The sequence below is a fragment of the Rhinopithecus roxellana genome, chromosome 20, assembly GCF_007565055.1.
Source record: "Rhinopithecus roxellana isolate Shanxi Qingling chromosome 20, ASM756505v1, whole genome shotgun sequence".
NCBI lineage: Eukaryota > Metazoa > Chordata > Mammalia > Primates > Cercopithecidae > Rhinopithecus > Rhinopithecus roxellana.
The window spans coordinates 73,173,330-73,186,740 of NC_044568.1; the positions used below are offsets into that span (position 1 = coordinate 73,173,330).

Consider the following 13,411-nt stretch of genomic DNA (forward strand, 5'->3'; position numbering starts at 1 on the left):
CCACCCAGAGTTAGAAGCCAGTCCCTGAGCAAATTGCATTGAGAACGTGAGTTTGACGTTACTGTGGTAAGGGGTATCCTACACGTCATAATTCCTAGTCAGTATCGGGTATTTAGTCAAATAGACTCAAGTATAGAGAGGCATTGGCCCATCTGGCGAAAGGGCAAGGCACGGTGCTTTAGGTCCAGGTCCCCAATATCAACTATGAAAATAAAATGTTGTCAACTCCAATTACAGCCCTGTCCTCAGCTGGTCACTGTTTATACTAACAATTATAAACAGCTTGAACTTGCTGTCCTGAGAGGCAACACACCCTCCATTCTCTCTGCAGTGCAGCTGCCTTGGTGGATGGAATATGCCACTCCTCCTCCCTCCCTCCCCCTCCTCTCTCCCTCCCTCCCCCTCCTCTCTCCCTCCCTCCCCGCTCCTCTCTCCCTCCCTCCCCCTCCTCTCTCCCTCCCTCCCCCTCCTCTCTCCCTCCCTCCCCCTCCTCTCTCACTCCTCTCCCTCCCTCCCCCTCCTCTCTCCCTCCCTCCCCCTCCTCTCTCCCTCCCTCCCCTCCTCTCTCCCTCCCTCCCCCCTCCTTCTTCCTGTCTTCTCTCACCTTTCTCCCCCTACCTTCTCTCCTGGGTGAGGCGCAGAAGAGAAGAGACCTCAGGAATCTTTTGCTTCATCCAAGCAGCTTGGGGGCAGCATCAACAACTGCAATTTGGCTGCCCCAGCAGGTGCCTCAGGGCAGCCTTTCTAATGGGAATCCTGGAATCATGTCTTTCCTTAATGTGTCCTAAAGGCTGGAGGACATGAAGTGAAACAATGCTCCATGCTCAGTCCTGTGATTTTGTGTATTTATTGGACTTACTTTGAAATTAAACTAAATGATACCCAAGGTAGAGCATTAAAAAAAGAAAAAACAGGCTACAGTGTTTGAAAAACAAACAAAACCATTTGGTTTGTTGGTTTGTTCTTAGACCTTCACAGGCTCCTAGGTCACACGTTTCAGTTTCTCAGCGAGTGACATTCTCTCCGGAAGCCGTGTCAGCCTCTTGTTTGACGATGTCAGCCACAGCAGAAAGAAGCACTCCGTAGGCCCCGTGCTCAGCACCTTGGCGTGAGCTCCTGCCGTCTTCTGTTCATGCTCATCACAGCTCTGTGCAGTGGGCGTCCTCCTGATCCCTGTGGGAGGATGGATGATGGAGGCAGAAGGGTGAGTGACAGCAGGACCACATGAGGGGGTCTCTCCGGAGGTAGGGAGGGGAGCTGGCCCAGGACCTCAGTGCCCATCGCGTCCTTCCTCCTCCTCCTTTGCCTCTCTGTGACTGTTTGACTCAGGCTGCAGGGATAGACATGAGTATGTGCAGAGCGTGTGTGCACCCCTGGGGGTGTGTGCTTATATTGGCAGGGAGAGGTGTGAGCGTGTACACAGCCTGTGTGCACACCTCGGGGATGTGTGCTGGCATTGGCAGGGACAGATGTGTACAGAGCATGTGTGCACACCTTGGGGGTGTGTGCTGTTGTTGTCATGGACAGACGTGAGCGTGTACAGAGTGTGTGTGCACCCCTGGGGGTGTGTGCTGGTGTTGGCGGGACAGATGTGTACAAGAGCGTGTGTGCACACCTGGGGGTGTGTACTGGTGTTGGCATGGACAGACGTGAGCATGTACAGAGCGTGTGTGCACACCTGGGGGTGTGTGCTTATGTTGTTTTGTAAGTGGCAAATATGTGGCCCATTGCCTCAGGACGCGATGTGCCCATGCTGAGTCCGTCAGTGGCCCTTAGGTTGGGGTCTCCATCTCCCCAGATAGCACTCGAGTGTCTTGAGGTTTCAGATTCTTCCTCTCCGGGTACTTGGGCCTCCTCAGGACCAAACATCAGAACCAGCCAACTGCAAACTACAAGAACGTTCAAATGCATCTTCAGTAGGAAAAACAAAAGCAATTGGAATAATTTTCCAACATGACCCTGTGGTTAAGCTGTTAGATACTCCAGCCAACAGATTGAATCACTTTAAAATTCATACCATTTAAAATGGTTGTGAGAGTTGCCGAGCTTTACTGCTAAACTTTGAAATAATTGAAGCATTCTGCTCCATTTGCTTACAAATTAGGGTTGGGGATAACTTTCAGTCCAAAGTAGCAACCTTCTAAATCCAGCTTAGATGCGAGGCTCCCACTGACACAGGAAGAGACAGTGGCCCTTGTTTATTCTCCTGTGTTCAGATACTTTGTCATTTCTTTTGTATCCTGATCATCACTTCTGCTTTTCCAATTCAAACTAAAGGGAGTTTAATTCTGTTTTGGAGAAGCTGTAGTTAGTGGTTTCTTTTCATGGTTTGCTTAATCTCTTAAATCTGGTGCTTACATTTACCCAAATGGACTTTTCTTTAGTACGACAGTGCCGTAGCCCAGGGCTTCTCCCTCCATATCTGCTCCCCAGGAGGCCCCCTAGAAATGGGTGCTGGAGATCCAGCCCCTCTCTGTGTGCCATTTTCTTTGAGTCCAATGTAGGTTTGGCTCAGAGAAGAAAACGGGCCTCCGGGTTAGGTGTCTCTGACTGCTTGCTTGTGAAATGTTTAATGATAAGGCGCCTTCCAAACTAATTTTACGCATTGATAGTTGTAGCTTGAAGTATCACTGCAGTCATAAGAACAGGAAACACTCCCATAAAGAAGATAGGCAGAAAAAGCCATAAAAGTTTAATAAAGCGCAAATAAAATGGTGTTGTAAGAATGTACAGTGGGAAATGCTCTCAGTCCAGCCAGATCGGCTGTGGCGTCCTCCTGTAAATACATTTAGCCATGTGTGGCCCTGATCGCAATCACTACTGTGAATTGTGCTCCAGAATGTTCTTGGGGTCCGATGCCCGGACTGTGCCAGCAGCTGACTCTGATTGGGCGTCACGGCGGTGATGTGCTTAGCGCGGCCAGCTGGGCTGAGGGGTGGACACCCGTGCACTCGCCACGTGCAGGCATTATTCTGGTGATGGAGTTGCATGCGGTGCGGCTTGTCCACCTGGGCTACTTAAAGTACCGGGAACCCAAACGCGGGCGGGCGCCTCCCGACATGGGAGCTGTCTTTTTTATCCAGGGCCCTCTGCAGACCCCAGCCGCCGGTCCCTGAGCCCATGGGGAGGCACCGGAGGGCTCTGCTGGGCCATGGAGGTCCCCAAGCAGGTGGTCGCTCATTGCTTGTGGAGTGGTCCATGGGCTGTGAGTTTATTCCCTGGGTCTGTGTGGGTGAGGTTAACCAGTTCACAGCTGGGCACTTACCACTTACACAGGTGACACTAGTTAAAGTGGAATCTATATTAGTTCACACGGGAGTGTGTGAGGAGCTGGGAGGGTGGGGGAGGTTTGGCCTTAGCGCTAGAGTCCAGGCTCCTGACATTCTGCGTCTTCCTGTTGGGGGGCCGTCAGGGCCGCTGTGGGTCCTGAGGACAGTAGGTGCCATATGGACCAGGGGATGCAGTAAGCCTCTAGAGGCTGTGGGGGGCAAGGAGACGGTCGCTTCCACAGAGCCAGCCCTGCCGACACCTCGACGTTAGCTGGTGGGACCTGTTTTGGACTCCAGCTTCCAGAAATGTGAGAAAATAAGTCAGTGTTTAGGGCGCTAAATTTGGGGTGATTTAGTAGAGAAATAGAAAACTAGCCCATGAAGGTGCACGCATTGAAATGTGCTCTGTCCAGGTGTTCACAGTGGCATGAGGGGGATGGCATTAGGGTTCTGGGAACCGTGCAGTTTTACTGAAGGAAGGGGGCTCGCCACACCTTTCCTCATGTAACTGAAGGTATGTATGCCTGCCACACCGCCCAGGAGACAGGGACTTAGAATTCTGACTTTATTTCTTATGGGAACCAAGCCACAGTCAGAACACGGTGAGGGCTGAAACGAGCTTCCTACAGCCTGAACTGGGAAGAGGAATCGCAAGTAGTTTGTGTTTTTCTACACAGACCTGTCCTTTCAGGTTTTGTTAAGTTCTGGAAAAAGGGAGAAGCCAGGCACACCTCGGTGAGGGACAGTGTTTCTGGAGGTGGTGCGGCTTCAGCCTGAACGTGGCTGTGTGGCTGGGAGGCTCAGAAACTGCCCTCCAAGGGCACTCATCTGTTCCTTATTGCACTAATACCTCGTTTACAGAAATCCACAGAAATTAGCAGTGCGGGAGGCCTCTGGTCTGGATGGGTTTGTGTGGACCGAGGTCACGGGGTGTTGTCCCAAGTGCTTATCCTGATCTGGCAGAGGCTCTGTTCCCAAATAATTATTCCACAGTTTCAGAGCCTATATCTGAGTGATAGTCTTTTAACTTTGTTGCATAAAAGCAAACAAAGTATGTCTTGAGGGTCTAAAAATCCATGTGGTAATCATGGCTGTAAACTCATACATGGGGCTTTGGGATGGAGTGAAAACCACCGTCACCTGGCGTGGACGCTGCATGGTATTTTTAGCGTGGTGGCCTGCTCGTGCCTTGAGCTCCATCTGCAGTGTGAGCAACAGCTGTGCAGTTGAGAAATGTGGGCAGGTCAGCTTGCTCCTCCAGGGGCCTGCGGGCATCCGGGTGAGGGGCCTGGGATGAGGCCACGTCAGTGGGAAGGAGCTTGGTTGTGTCAGCAGATATGTCTGCCTCTACAGGCCTGAAAGCCAGCCAGAACCCAGTTTTCCTTTGGTCATCTAATGCCAGAAAAAAACCTGTTTCTTGGAGATTCTCGTAATTTATATGAATGAACCATTTGACCATAAATAAAATGTTATAAATGCGTGAGGCTTTACAACTTGGCAGATGTGTAACTCACATGTCATTTTATCCAACTGTTGAAGATACTTGTTTCACTTGAAGGTTTTTAGCATTTTATGTGCAAACCAAATGCCAGTAGCATTTTGAAGGAGTATTTTGGAATTTTAAACACAGTGGGACAGTGCTGGGTCTCTGGGATGCTGGTGAGGTGGACGTGATCTCAAGCTCTTGGAGCTTGCAAGCAGGATTGCTAAATTGTCACACCTGCAGTGCTGGAAGTCAAAGTGGATTTCTGTAAATGAGGTATTAGTGCAATAAGGAACAGATGAGTGCCCTTGGAGGGCAGTTTGAGCCTCCCAGGCACCCCAGGAGGAAGCGGGGGAGGGGGACAGTTACCCACCAGAACCTGGATGGTGGACCGTGTTTGCTGGTGGCCCTGCTTGGCAGGCCATTATGTGCAATAAGAAACAGGTTAGTGCCCTTGATAGCAGTTTCTCGGCCCCCTTCAGAACTGCAAGTGGAAGATGCCCCAAGGTCGGGGGGTGGGAGTTCGGTTATCCACAGGAGCCTGGATGATGGAGCTGGGTTTTCTGGTGGTACTGCGTGGCAGGTCATTACGTGCAATAAGGAACAGGTGACTGCCCTTGAGGGCGGTTTCTTGGCCTGCTTCGGAACTGCAAGTGGAAGATACCCAAAGTGAGGAGGGGGGGTGGTGGTCCATTATCCAGTGGGGCCGGATTTGCTGGTGGCAGCTGCATGGCAGGTCACTGCGTGGAGTGATGGGAGGTGAGTGGAGTGGGAATAGAGGATGCACCTTCCACAGCTACTGCTGGGAGTTGGCTCTGGTAGCAGAGGGGGCATAGAGGGATTCCCATCAGGGGCAACACGACTGGGGTCCCAGGTGTGCTGGACGCCGAGGTGTGGCTATATGTAATCTCAGTCTGCACAGCCGTCCTGGTGAGTGGGTTCAGTCACCTTCCCATCTCACGTTTGAGAAATCTCTGGGGCTCACATCACAGCTGGGTGGGTTGGAACTAATGTCTCAGGCAGGATGTTGGCCCCAGAGCCCAGATCTTACCCGCCCCCGCTCTTTTCAGTCCACCAAGCTTGTGGAGAGGGGTGTGTGGTGGTGGGTGGGGGCTGAGAAACCAACACAGTAGAAGAGGGGAAGGAAACAAACCAGGCAGGAGACACAGGCAGAGCTTGGGAGGTCTGCAAGGGGTCTGGGTGTGGGGGGCCACCTCTGGGCCTGTGAACCCCGTGCTGTGCTCCTGGCTTGCCCAACCTTGGCCTTCAGCCACATGCTGCGTGCTTTAGGTGAAATCTCAGTCCCTCGTGTGGTGGGGGCATCTTTTCTCCCTGGCTTTGCCACCCGTCAATCATGGAGTCTCAGTGGGGATGGCGGGTTGGTTGATGGTCCATGGAATTTGCCCTCCGCCTCCCCATCCTTGTCCTGTCCTGTCTGGCCTGTTACCTGGATCTGTGTCTCTTCAGAGCCTGCAAATGAGTGGAGGCCACGGCAGCCTCTTGCTGACCGACCTCTCAAACTTTTTTATTCATCAGAATCGTATTAAATGCTGATTCCTAGGCACCCCATTAGACTCTACACCTGCCTGGCATGGGTACTTTGCGGAAGGTACAGAGGGTTGCTGGGCTGTTCCAGGAGGGAATTTGCATTTGTAGAATGTCCACTGTGGTCCTTCCAGCACTCTACTTTCCACGTACACGTGGCATTAAACCTGGAAGTCCTCTGGGTGCTGTGCTGGTGAGGAAGCCTCGGCTGGACGAGGGGCTGCTGGGGCTCGGACTTGATTCCTGGGCTGGGGGCTGTGGGCTTATTCTCTTCAGTGGGCCTGCTGATGGGATGCCCTGGGAAGTCCTGCTGTGCACTCAGGGGAAGGTGCAGAGACAGGCTCAGGAAAGACAGACCATGGATTTAAAAATTCCTACTGGAAAATCTTTTATGAGCAAAGTAATTTGCATCTCACTGAAGACAATCATTGCTTGAATAATTGGTTTGTTTACAAAGTTGGTCCTATGAACAGATTAAAGTTTTCATTCATGCCTTATCTATAATGTAAATAGGAGCTATTACTGCAACCTAAATTAGCTTTAAATTTCATATCAGATTGCAGTCCAGATTACAAACGGCTGCTTGATAATCTAATTGATAAAACGGAGGAATTTAGTGCTTGGAAGCCAGAGTGAAGGGAACAGAATTGCTTTGGTTTCTCAAAAGCGTGTGACTGAGGGGTGACCTGGGGTGAAGAGAAGTGGCTGGAGTCATTACACTCGAGGAGATGATCTGCCCCAGCCTTTCTCAGCTGTCTTCTGGACAAAACAAAAGGGTGATAAATGGAAAAATTCAGCACTGAGTTCGTCTATGCCCTGAGCTTCTCATACAGTCATTAATGGGCTATATCTGTGAAGCCTCCATACAGGCACAAAGGAATTAGGCTAGAGTATGGGGGCCGGCGACCTCTGGCGTCTGGACCGCGTGTCATTTCCTAAAGCCCTTTTGGGTGAAATGACAGTGGCAATGTCGTTGTTCGGAGTAGTGGAATCTCATGTATGAGATGCAGATTTTAGATGATGCGGATTTTAAACCCAAAGTCAGGAAGCTCGGTGGGAGTGGCTGTCTTCCAAGTGGTTTTCTGTGCTGCCATGGATGAGGCGTGGATGTGTCGGCTGTTGGTGAGATCCACTGGTGAAGGGGCTAAGCAAACCGTGGAAGGGGTGTGTGTGAAGCTACATCTCTTCTGGCATCCCAAGTAAATACATTTTGTAAAACTTGTGAATTGGACCCTGACCCTAACCCTGAGTGTTGAAGTCTGGTGCAGTGTCTTGAGCCCTCTTCTGCATTGAGGGTGAGTGACTGTAAATGACCGATTCCTCAGTGGTGAAAGTTCAAATGTAGCTTCCCTGAGGAAGCCAGACCTCAGTCACCCGTATCTCCATTGTAAACACTGCGGCCCCTACGCGGGTGGCAGCAAGTTTCCAGGCCTTCCTTGGAGAAGCAGCCGTGAGGTGCTTGATGATTTGATAACATCAGCCACCTTCTGTCTTCTGTCTAATCACGGTACAAATGATTCTCCTACAAGGAAATCGATCTGGTTTCTTCCCGATCGTTGGAAGAAGCAGCCCGCCTAGGGACTGCACCGTCCTCTGCACTTGCACAGCGAAGCCTGTGTCTGTCTCCAAGGAGTGTCACGAGTGTCGTGGGAATCGCCTCCTTAATTCTTCCTGTTTTTGAGGGTTCGGGTAGCTCTGCCTGTTTCACCCGGGACGAGCAGCGGGTGGTCTCTGGCTGCTGTGGGACCAGGGCTTGTGTTTCACCCGGGATGAGCAGCGGGTGGTCTCTGGCTGCTGTGGGACTAGGGCTTGGGGGTGCATCATCACATCCGGTGGCCTGTCCAGGTGGGCATCATTGTCTTTTGCCTGTTGGCTGAGGCAGCTGTGATGCCATGGGGGTCATGCTTGTCAGGGCCAACCCAATTCTTCCCATGTACACCTCCCCTTCTGGAGTGCCTTTCCTTATGATGACTTGTTGAATTAGCGTGGAGAATGCAGAGAGGCTCTAGGCCTCTCCCTCCCATTCTTACTCCCTGGACCCGTGATGCCCAGCAAGGGAGCCCATAGCCAGAGGCTCCTTTAAATTTAATTAGAATAAATTTTTTTTTTTTTTTTTTTTGAGATGGAGTCTCGCTCTGCCGCCCAGGGTGTAGTGCAGTGGCTGGATCTCAGCTCACTGCAAGCTCCGCCTGTTGGGTTTAGGCCATTCTCCTGCCTCAGCCTCCCGAGTAGCTGGGACTACAGGCGCCCGCCACATTGCCCGGCTAGTTTTTTTTGTATTTTTTAGTAGAGACGGGGTTTCACCGTGTTAGCCAGGATGGTCTCGATCTCCTGACCTCATGATCCACCCGTCTCGGCCTCCCAAAGTGCTGGGATTACAGGCTTGAGCCACCGCGCCCGGCCAAAGATTTGATTACATAGCTAAACACATTTGAAAAGAACTTCACAGATTAAATTCCAGATTCAACCCTTCAGGCCCAGTGGCCACATTTCAGAGCTCAGCAGCTGTACGTGGCTGTTGTCTTTCTGTGTTGGCTGAGCAGATTGGGGCGTTTCCAGTTCAGCAGGCAACTCTCTTGCATGGCTCTGCCTGTGGTGAGGGCACCTAGGCTGGAGAGCCTCGTGGGGATCCCTTAGGCCTCTGGCTGCAGCCAGGCTGCATGGTTCCTGTGCCCTGGGTCCTCTGCAGGCCCAGATGGATCCCACCACAGAGCCAGCACTGCTAGACTTGGGTACTGTGTGCAGACAGCAGAGGGGCACGTCCGGGCCTTGCAGGGGCTGGGGTGACTGGCCTCCTTGGCCAGGCTCCTGTCTCCGAGTCTTCAGGGGAAATGCATCCACCATCCACCATCCACACCGTGCACCAGAGGAAAACTGCAGGCTTCTCTGTGGATGGTGAATTGAGATCATGCAGAGTGACTAGGTTTGGGCTCCTGACCAGCATGGAACCTGATAGCTTTAGGTGGAACCTGACATGCCTCCATGTGTACATGGCAAAGAGAATGCAGTATTGTCAACTTCAATCCAGATGTGCTCCCATTTTGAGGTGGAAGGTTCTGGGAGTATTGGCCATTGGTGATTGTGCTGCCGTGGAGGACTTTGAATGCAGGCACTGGTTTGGGATAACCCTGGTTTCCTGGTCCTGGATGTGGGCATCCCTGAATATCCCGGAGTGGAGGAAGGCAGGGGAGATGGGAGGGTGACAAGAGGTCAGGTGATTCCAGCTTTGGGGACTGATGCCATCAGATGGCCGAGATCAGGATGGTGGTGGCCAGGGACCAAAGCAGGGGTGCGTGGAAATGCCATGTTTCCCGGAGCGTGGGGAGGACCTCTTGAACTCTATTCCTGGGCAACAGTTCTTCCATTCTCAGGAATCTGTGCCATTGTAATTGAGTAGCAAATTCTGTAATTGCTTCTAATTACTGTTAAGTCCCCATCCCATTTACCATGAATTAGCAACAGTGATAACAGTTTGCCTACCAAGAAAAACCAGTGGAACTAGTTTTAGTTGCCTCCAGTTCCCTCCAAATCAGATTCCTTAGCAGCTTGTGTCCCCACACTTGCTGCAGTTTCTCCTGGGCCTGGCAGGCACATTCCAGACATTCACATCTCAGCTCAGATGCAGGCGTGCACATGATTTATAGAAAATCGCCCTGCGCTGTGATCGGCTTGAGCTGATGTTCTCTAGGTGGGAGTCGGAGGTTCAAAAATTCTAATGGGATGAAATTAGAAATACGAATCTTTAAAATTCACGTGTTATGAACTCTGCTCAGTGATTTCCTCTGAAATGAGAGACTATTTGCAGATGAGGCAGTCAGCCTGCAGCTCTCCTTAGATCTGTCCTAGACCTCGATGCCGTCCTTTGGCCTCTTCCTGGGTGTGGGGTGCTCTGCTTGAAGCAAAACCAAAGGCAAGAACGTGGTCTTGCATCACTACTGCAGCCAGCTCAACGCGCACACCCACTGGGAGGGGGGTTTGATCACTTAACATTTTAAATGCATTTAACATTAAACCAGCAAGTCAGCCAGTGCTTTCTGTAAGCAAGCTGCCTGGCTCATGGGAACCTGACACTTTTCGGAAGAGAGTACTTGCTTCTGTGGAGTGTCAATATTTGTCTCATTTCTTGAGACTCTGCTCAAAGTGATGAACGTGAGTAAATTAGGACCTTTTTTTTGTAATTGGGCCACAGAGCTCTCTAGGCACAGTCAGGGGAGTAAACGGCTGTGAAAGATGCCGCCTGATGTGAGCCATGGCCAGGCACTTTGGAACCTGGGATCCCATCTCCAGCCTTTCAAAGGACACAGAGGAATATAAAATGCAGATGGGAGAGTTCATATTTTGGGCATCTCTGTTCTTTTGAAATCAAAGTGCAAAGAAAAAGTTTTGCCTTGAGGTCTTACCCCATACTTGTTTTTCTCCTGAGGTTTTAAAATTTTCTTAACTGCTTTTTTCTCCCCCGATCCTTGGGGAACTTCTATCTCCATATCTTAAAATATATGGTTAAATTCAACACTGAAATTTAAAAACATGCTTCATATTTTTCTTTTAACTGATATATCTGACATTGGTGAAGAACTAAGTGGGTGTATTGGTTTATTTTTATTTTTTTTGAGACAGTCTTACTCTGTTGCCCAGGCTGGAATGCAGTGGCATGATCTTGGCTCACTGCAGCCTCACCTCCTGGTTCACGCCATTCTCCTGCCTCAGCCTCCTGAGTAGCTGGGATTATAAGTGCCTGCCACCATGGATGGTTCATTTTTGTATTAGTAGAGATGGGGTTTCAACATGTTGTCCAGGCTGGTCTTGAACTCCTGACCTCAGGTGATTCGCTCACCTTGGCCTCCCAAAGTGCTGGTATTACAGGCATGAGCCACCACACTCGGCCTGGGATATTCTTGATTATAACTGTGACATATCCCTTTAATAAAACAAAACAGAACAACAACAACAAAACAGCTGTCTGAAAAGTCTCGAAATTAAAGAGCTCACTTGGACAGGGATTTGGACACCAGTTGAATGGCCCAGCACACCATAGTTACATGGGCCACTCGGCCTGTTAGATCCTTAGGGTATTTGAAGTCATGTGGAGATTTGCATTTCTGCCTCTGGATATCGTGTTAGTATTCAGCTAGTGTTTGAGGGCCAGGCTCAGATCCGGGAAAACAAGAGCCCCTGCCCTCACGGCACTTCTCGTGTGTGTGTGTGTGTGTGTGTTAGGAAAATAGAAAGCATAAGATATTTTTTTCAATGAGCTGGGAAGATGGAAAAACAAGCTTAAGATGTTTACTTCAGAAGAAGGGAAGTGCAAGGAATACTCAGCTTTGCTGCTGCTGAAGGAGGCCCCTGGCAGAGGCCGTTTCAGAGGTGGGGTCTCTCTGAGAAAGGTGGTAAGAGGGAAATAGGATGCCCCATCTGGTTTGCCAGAGATGGGGAAAGTTAGTATCCCCAAAACAGCCTCAGCATTCTGGCAAAGGCTTCAGAAAACCAGCTAGGGTGTGGGACCTTGTTGGCCGCACCCTATGTTTTCCTAGAAGGAAAACATTGCTGGTCTTGAGGACTGTACTGTTCTTCCACTGCTATAAAGAACTACCTGAGGCTGGGTAATAAGGAAAAAAAGGTTTAGTCGGCATACAGTTGTAATAAGGAAAAAAAGGTTTAGTCGGCATACAGTTCTGTGGGCTGTACAGGCTTCTACATCTGGAGAAACTTACGATCAGGGTGGAAGGTGAAGGGGAGGCAGGCATGCCTTCACATGGCTGGAAGGGGAAGGTGCCATGCACCTCCAAACAACCAGATCTCAGGAGAACTGTCACGAGGACAGCACTTGGGGGATTGTGCTAAACCATTAGAACCCACCGCCATGAGTCAATCGCCTCCCACCAGGGCCCACCTCCAACACGGGGTTACAGTTCAGCATGAGATTTGGTTGGGGACACAGTCACACCATGTCAGGCTTCCCATTCGTCTCCTGCACGTGCTTCGCAAATGGTTCTGTCATTAGTTTTTGTTTTTGTTGATACATAATATATGTACATATATTCAGAGTGCATGTGATATCTTGATTCATCCCTATATTGATGAAATCTGGGTACTTGGGATGTCTTTCACTTGAAACATTTTCTTTTCCTTGTGCTGGTTATGTTCAAATTACTCTCTCCTAGCTGTTTTGAAATGCACAGTAGATGACCCACTGCCATCCCCCTGCTGATTTGTCAATAGTAGGTCTTGTGCTCCCATTAGGCTGTGTGTTTGTGCCCATTACCAGCCTCTGCCCATCCTGCTTATGAGTGGGCTCTGCTGGGCCCTGTTGACCACCTACTCTTGGCCTCCATGAGATCTGCTCTCAGCTCCTGCTTATGAGTGAGAACATGCGCTGTTTCTTTGCTTGGCTCGTTTGCTTAACGTAATGTCCTCCAGCTCCATCCATGCTGCCGCGGATGACAGGGCTCTCTGCTGTGTGGTGGAGTATTGCTCCTGTGTATGTTCGGGCCACGTTCCCTTCATCCCCTGTTGACGGGCACTCAGGTGATTCCAGACCTTGGCTGCTGTGGATGGTGCTGCATTGAAGCTGGGAGCAGTCACTGGCTTTATACTCAGGGGACGTGAGCCATTTCATTGTTCTCAAGCAGCCTATCCCCAAAGCCCTCCGTGGAATGCCGCATTCCTTTGTGCCCATGGCTTCCACTAGGATGAACCACTGGGAAGGGGCTTTGAGTGAACGCTTGGGTTTCTGTCTTTAATTGGCACCCGGCTGCACTGACCAAGCGGGGGTCCCAGTGACCCTGGACACTGCCTCACATAAGGTCTAAAGATGCAGTTAGGTTCTTTTTTTAACTTAAAAAAAAAATGCTATAGCTTAACCAGGTCAAAAGCGTTATCAGTTAGTGTTTTTCATATTGGAAAGGTGTATATTTTATTTTCTAAGAAGAAAAAAATCCTGTTAAATACTCTAACCACAGATGAAATCATGTCAAGGAAAGAGGTACTATTTTGGGGGAAAATTACCCCTTCATGTCAAAGATCAAGGAGATGACTTACATTGTTTAATTGAGTTAATTATGAAATCTTAAGTGGTTTTGAGAAGACGAACTGTGGATGCTGCAAGACATGAGAC

The 13,411-nt window shown here is 50.1% G+C and overlaps 1 long non-coding RNA gene across 1 annotated transcript; it reads left to right on the forward strand.

Annotated features, from left to right (window-relative positions):
- Window positions 1-11,119: 11,119 nt before the first annotated feature.
- LOC115895256 lies at window positions 11,120-13,144 on the forward strand. The gene is made up of 2 exons (XR_004055467.1): window positions 11,120-11,914; window positions 11,951-13,144. It is a non-coding gene; the product is annotated as an uncharacterized LOC115895256 (long non-coding RNA).
- The last annotated feature ends 267 nt before the right edge of the window (window positions 13,145-13,411 follow it).